The sequence below is a fragment of the Adiantum capillus-veneris genome, chromosome 12 (genome assembly GCF_014529385.1).
Source record: "Adiantum capillus-veneris isolate H3 chromosome 12, ASM1452938v2, whole genome shotgun sequence".
Classification (NCBI taxonomy): domain Eukaryota; kingdom Viridiplantae; phylum Streptophyta; class Polypodiopsida; order Polypodiales; family Pteridaceae; genus Adiantum; species Adiantum capillus-veneris.
In genome coordinates this window covers 161,043,393-161,050,104 of record NC_140942.1, presented here as the reverse complement: position 1 = coordinate 161,050,104, position 6,712 = coordinate 161,043,393, and the positions used below count along the sequence as shown (strand labels likewise).

At 39.4% G+C, this 6,712-nt stretch overlaps 1 pseudogene; it reads left to right on the top strand.

Moving 5' to 3' along the window:
• Positions 1-4,513: 4,513 nt before the first annotated feature.
• Positions 4,514-6,401, top strand: LOC147446779 (uncharacterized; annotated as a pseudogene).
• The last annotated feature ends 311 nt before the right edge of the window (positions 6,402-6,712 follow it).

Below are 6,712 nucleotides of genomic sequence, written 5' to 3'. Positions count from 1 at the left end.
CTCATATTATCTTTGACTTCTTAGTATTCTTGTTATGATGGGTTGTGGAAATGTCCTTGGTCATTATCATAGAGGGAGCTAATATATCTAATCCGGAGACACAACCCCTCTCTAAACAAACAATGGAAGCGGTCTCATATCTCATAATACATTGGGTGTCTACATATGTAATATTGCTCCTCTGGCCTTGGCTTTACGTGGCTAAGATGACAAATCCTCTTAATTATCTCGGGAAATAGATGTGTATCTCACATTTTTTATTTTCTTCGAGTTATAAATAATTTGTTCGAGTTATAAATATTTTCCAATTACAAAGAGGAAGCATGTACAATAAGGCAAACACCCTTAGGACATAACATCATGATTGGCTATGCAAAGGTAGGCTAAATCATAAGCACATACTGGCTATCATGCACAAAATGCTGAGATGAGATTCATGATTCAAAGTGACACGTTTGCAATTATTCTAGCAGAGTAGCATGCTTATTTCTGTCGCCTAAAGTTATCTTTGTCTTTTTGTCATGCTAGTATATCTTCAAGATATTGTCCCACATCTCAAGCAATATCATCTAGGGATTAACCTTGAGCTTTTATTGTAAAGGGAGGCAATCCGGTCCCCACATCTACCATCATATTTATGGCGCCATCATCATGGGTGGGCTATGCATACATAAGGTAATAAGCGCGAGATAGATTACTTTGTATGAGCTATATCTAGAATATCTCTCCCACCCTCATATTTTTCCACATCTTGATATTATAGATCCCGTGCCTCTGGAAGCAATACTATCTAGGTATTATCACCATGACATGTTATTTGCACTTCATACATGCATGAGACATGTCTACACTAATCTTGTAGTGCCCTCATATTATCTTTGACTTCTTAGTATTCTTGCTATGATATGAGTTGTGGAAATGTCCTTGGTCATTATCATAGAGGGAGCTAATATATATGATCCGGAGACGTAGCCCCACACTAAACAAACAATGGAAGCGGCCTCATATCTCATAATGCATTGGGTGTCTCATAATCACCATGACGTTCTAGTTGCATTGCATACATGCATGAGGCATATCTACACTAATCGTGTAGTGCCCTCATATTATCTTTGACTTCTTAGTATTCTTACTATGATATGGGTCTGCAACTGTAATGTTCCTCGGGCCTTGGCTTTACATGGTTTAGATGACACCTCCACTTAGTTATCTGGGTACATAACATCGTGATTGGCTATGCAAAGGTAGACTAATCATGAGCACATATTGGCTATCACAAAATGATGAGATGATGCGTCTACAATTATTCACGATTCAAGTGACGCGTCTGCAATTATTCTAGCAGAGTACGCATGCTTTCCTATCCTCATAATTTCTTCCAGGCAAGGCATGCATTTTCATAGGCCTTCAAATATTTTTGAAAAAATATTGAAAATTGCCAACAATTTATAAGTGACACGACCACAAATTGGAGTATGGACTTGGGACGTTCTATTGTCTGATGTAATAGCTTAAACTTTGCCCTAAAGGTGTGAAACTTGGATTATGAAATTGAGAGTGAATTTTTGGCCAAGTGCACAGGTTTTCTCTCATTGAGTGGCCGGGAGCACTCCTTCTGTAGGTTTCGCTCGTTGAGTCGCTACCTGGGATTGCTACACTACTGCACGAGGGTTCGGATACACAAGAAACGGGTAGCTTGAATACTCTCGTTGAGTCGCTACCTGGGCTTGCTACAATGCTTCACGAGGGTTCAGATGCGCAGGAAGCGGGCAACTTGAATACTCTCAAGACTCACAACGCGTACACTAACTTTGATTACAAACCCAGTTATCTTCTAGTTGAAGCACAAGCTGAGAAAGATTTGAAATTCTGAAGATGTACTACTTCTGATTACAAGCACAATCATCTTCTGGCTTGACAGCTACAAACACCTAATTTATTGTGCATCACAAGTGCACCCGCCCCTCATCAGACTAATACGCCTGCATTTTCTCGGTTGCAACTTGCAAGCACAGGTCAGAATTCTAAATCTCTCACCCCCTCTTTGAAATTGTGTTTCGTGAGGATGTACAAGTTTCAATTGTAAATTGTTTGCAACCGATGTCAATGGGGTGGATCTCTCGGCTTTTCTCCTTTCACGAATTAGCTCTTGTGGAAAGTAATGCATTTCTGTTTTGAGATTGTTTTCCATAATGGTTTTTTGAAACGTTGTCGAGGCTTGGGACTAGCTAGGTATATGATGCATCACTTTGACCGCCTCGTGATGGCCTACGAATGTATAATAGAACATTTTCTTTTCTAGGCATTCAACACTTGTATACGTTATGTTGGAAGGGAGACAAGTCTTTTTACTAGTAAAAGTGTTTATGAAGTTTTTGTGATGCCATGCCTAAAAGTAGTTCTGATGAATTTTCCAGTGGACAATTATACATGGATCAGTATGCTTCATTCTCTGGGTCATTCCCACCGAGTACGTTCTAGAGCGTTGCATGACGAGAAATTGGATTGGTACATACTAGATTGTGTCATACACATCCAATCATTATGTGACCAACCCTGCACATCTTTGAAATTTCAAGATGAGCTTTTGAATATTCTATTTGATGGATTGAATGTGAATGCACGGAAGAAAGAAAATAGGACCTCTCAAGAAAGGTCTCTTGCATCCCTCCTAGTTCACAAGCCGAGCAATTGGAATGGACAATTGGGGGGTAAGAGCACTCCATGCAACTTCTCTTAGCTATTGCAAATGTACACAGGGATGTGCATGGTGACTCCTCAAGAGTGGAAGCTTTGTGTTGGCACCGACCATGTGTCCCATGATCCTCAAGTTTTTGCACCTAGCCCAGAGGATGCGTATGAGGGTACAATTATAAAATGTGGTTTTAGTATCGAAGACAATCCATCATCTTTGGTACGTGATTGCAAAGAGTGTTGCGAGCAATGCCAACAATGTCAAAAGCCTAGGAAAGATATGATTTCGTTTCAATACATCTCTTTTTTGGATCAACTTCGGCTCTTGTGTGCTAGTGAGACATTTTTCCATGACTTTCTAGCCATGTGGAGGGAAAGAGGAAAATGGTTGGATAAGAAGGCATGTGACTATCCTTCACATGTCAACGAATTTTGGGACGGGGAAAAGACGAGAGTCTATCAAGACTTTTGGAACCCGGAACGGTATTGGGAAGCACCTGCGATATGTAATAATGATCTTTGCAAGCAAGCTTATAGGACGTTTCCTAAGGAGTCTAGTCCAGAGCTCGTATGGACTGAGCCAAATGAAGAGTATCAATTTACATGCACAAAATGTTGTAAAGAAGTTCATGCCAAGAGAAAGATGATATAGGTATAATGTCTATGATATATGGTGGATTCACACTCTATGCCTTTTTCTCGATGTAGTCAACTTACATTTTCTTTCTTTTTGTGTTGTGAAGGGGGATCCTCGGAATTTTTCTCTCATGCTACATTGGGATGGCTTCCAAGCCGCTTCTACAACAATGAAAGATAGTGCCGTAGTTGAAATAGTGGTCATGAATGGGGGAAAAGGATCAATATTGGGATCTTTACCTGTATTGTTTTTGCCTCTCTCGCACAGAGACTTGGAGACAAAGCATAATGATATACTTAATGCATTCTTACATCCCTTACTTTTAGATCTTGAAAGATCTTATGTGGAGGGTTTTGATATGCATTATGCATATTCTTCCAATGATATCAGTGACAAAATACAAGATGGGAGAGTCACATTAAGAAGAATGATCATGCTATGCTTGGGAGGTCACCCTGCTCAATGTAAACTTGGGCAAGTTAAAGATGGAGGCATGAGTTTTTGTAGGCAACACAAGGCAAAGGAAACACTTGTGGGTGACCGCTATGTGTATGATGCAAACAAGTAGCAAGGTAGGTATCCTCCAAAGAGGAGGCATGTGGAGAAGATACGGAGTAGCATTAAAAAGTCGAAAAGATGTATCACAAAGAAGGAAAAGGAAAACACCTTGAGAAAAGGAGGATTGTCCGTGGAGTCTAGACTGTGGAGACTCTATCACTTATATGGTTTTGACATTTCTCGAGACTTGTTCTATGATTCCATGCACATATTTTCTCTTAACCTGTTTCAAAAATACATAAGCAAATTGGTGTCAATGGCTTCTACATCCATGAAAGAAGATATTGATAAGGCTGTGAAACAGGTGGAGAGGTCAATTTCGAAGAATATTTTGAATAGTGGACGATGGCCACGACATCCTTCTCGACAGTACAAGTTATTCAAAGAAGAGAATTTTCAAAAATTCATCCAATGGTGTCTATCGCACATCCTTAATGTGGTCATGGGATCTCCAAGAGGATGTAGTTCCTGGAAAGATTCTTATTGATATTTCACTTTTTTTTTTTTGGTGTATGAGAGAGAAGGGATGGACCCAAGATGCCATAAGATTTTGTCGATATCTTTTTCTTTAATGGTGCATCTTGTCGGAGGAGTGGGAGGGTCCAAATAGCTCGCCTCTGGAACATGTTGCAGGTATGAGTCATTTTCAAGCTATTGTGAAAATTGCATCATTCTCAAATGTATGTATCTTATTAGGTTTGTGGGTTTTCTTAGCTAATAGTGAAATTCTTAATGACATATTGAGACATGGGTCTCACGATTGTTTTCGGTGCTTCTCTTTTGAGAGATGTGTTTCGGGCTACTTGAGTGTACCCACCAATAACACAAGTCAATGTTGAGAAGGATGGGGCGCGATGCTTTGATATAGATAAGTATTTTGTGCATTCCTTCTTGGTTTTTCCAGAGGCACATGGAGATCGAGATGCTCCTACAGATTGTGTTGATTGGCATGAGAAATGTATTTTGCTAGCATCGTCAGAAGAGAAAGCCAAGGATGTATGGAATGCATGTTCTAGGCTCCTCCCAAGTAGCTGCAAAGGCTTGGTAGATAACAAGGGTCTTATTGTTGCTGGAAAGGAGAAGAAGTTTTTTATTCTTAGTGCACATGAGAGGGAGTCATTGCTAACCGTTTACAAGTGGAAGGACGCACCTTTGATTACTTTGGAGAATGTAAATGCTATGGGTGTTAACTACTTCAAGGCTTTTTTTGCATGGATGTAAGTATGCACAATGTGATTATGTGGTTTTTCTAGACAAGCTATCTCAGACATGCGAGCAGCCTGAAGTTTTTCATAGAGGACGTTTGAAGAAAATGTTTCTTCATGAACAAGAAGGAGAACTTCAGCTATTTATGGTTGTGGAATCTTTGGTTCAAAGAATTTTCATCATGGACGAGGTAACAGGGATGCCTCTTGTACCCACAAGTGAGAGGAGTAATTGTAAGGACATGGTGCGACCTCTTGCTTGGCTAAAGCATAAATGTTTCTGGTTAAGTTCTCCTATGAATGACATGGAGATAATGTATGAAGTTAGTGGGCATAAGGTTCGAGGGATATTGGTGCAAAGAGGGCAGCCAGGTGATGTTCCACCGTCACTTGAGCCAGGTGACCATGTCATTGTGTCCTCACATGATTGTCGAATGAAGCTTTTATTGTGGAAGTTGATGAGCATAATAGAAAATCCCTTCTTTTTGGGTTGGATCACGAAGAATTTGAAATTTTTTGGCTAGATTGGAAATTTATAGTTATTGTGCTTCCAAGCTCTACAGAGGTTATTCTTCGTCTTGAAATGTTTTCACCCTTTTCTACTTTTCTCCTTTCATGTCAATATTCTAACTTTGTTCATGTCTTCTTTTAGGATAGAGCGGATGAGGGTACTTCTTCCTAGCATACTTCTCATGAGGTAGTTGGTCAATGAGTTTTGTGAGCTTGAATTTGAGTTGTCCCACCTTTGTAAATGTGCACGCTATGCATTCAATCTTCGTTACGAAAAGATATCACTAACGAAAGCTTTTGACAGCCACCTCAATTGAAATGTGGATGTGGAGAGCCAAACTTGGGTGGGCTAGACCTCTAGTAATGCTCTCTTCCTTTTGTTATGTTTGTTTTTTTATTGGGTTTGAAATTTGTATTAATTTCTTCTAATCTCAATCAATATCACACTCTGATTTTTGTTGTTTTTTAGTTTTTTTAGTAATCTAGATTGGCATTTGATTGTGTTTTTGGCTGTATGGTAGGACTTTGAGTAGCGGCTACCTCAATGAGTACTCGGATGTGACCCATATAATGTTGTATGGATGCCAACTCTACAAAGCTAGTATGTACATACTGTTTTTGGCTTGCCCTCTAGGGGAGGACATGATAAAGGTTATACTTGAGGACATTCTTTGCACTCTTCAAAGCTTCTGCACCAAGCACTGCACCCGTCTACGATTTTTATATGGCAAACACCTGAGTGCATAACTTACACACTCTATAACTTTGCACAGCCGGCAACTTTAGCATCGTTTTGAGCTACACTACATCATGTCTCATCTTTTTGATTCACAATGCTGGTTAATGTATCTTAGGATTTTTCTAATAAAAAATGTCTACAAAATTCTGAGGTTTGATGAGCTGCAAACTGTTTCCTTCATGAAGTTGTTTCCTTAGTTTTGGAATACAAAAACTGATTAAAGATTTAGTATGGCTCCCAAAAATGAGTTTACTACACTCTTCTTTATGCTGGTTTTTTGATATAATTGAAATCAATAACAAAACTAGTTACATATTGTTTGACAAATGTGACATGGGACAGAAAGGTGATCAAATTGCAAGCATGGGA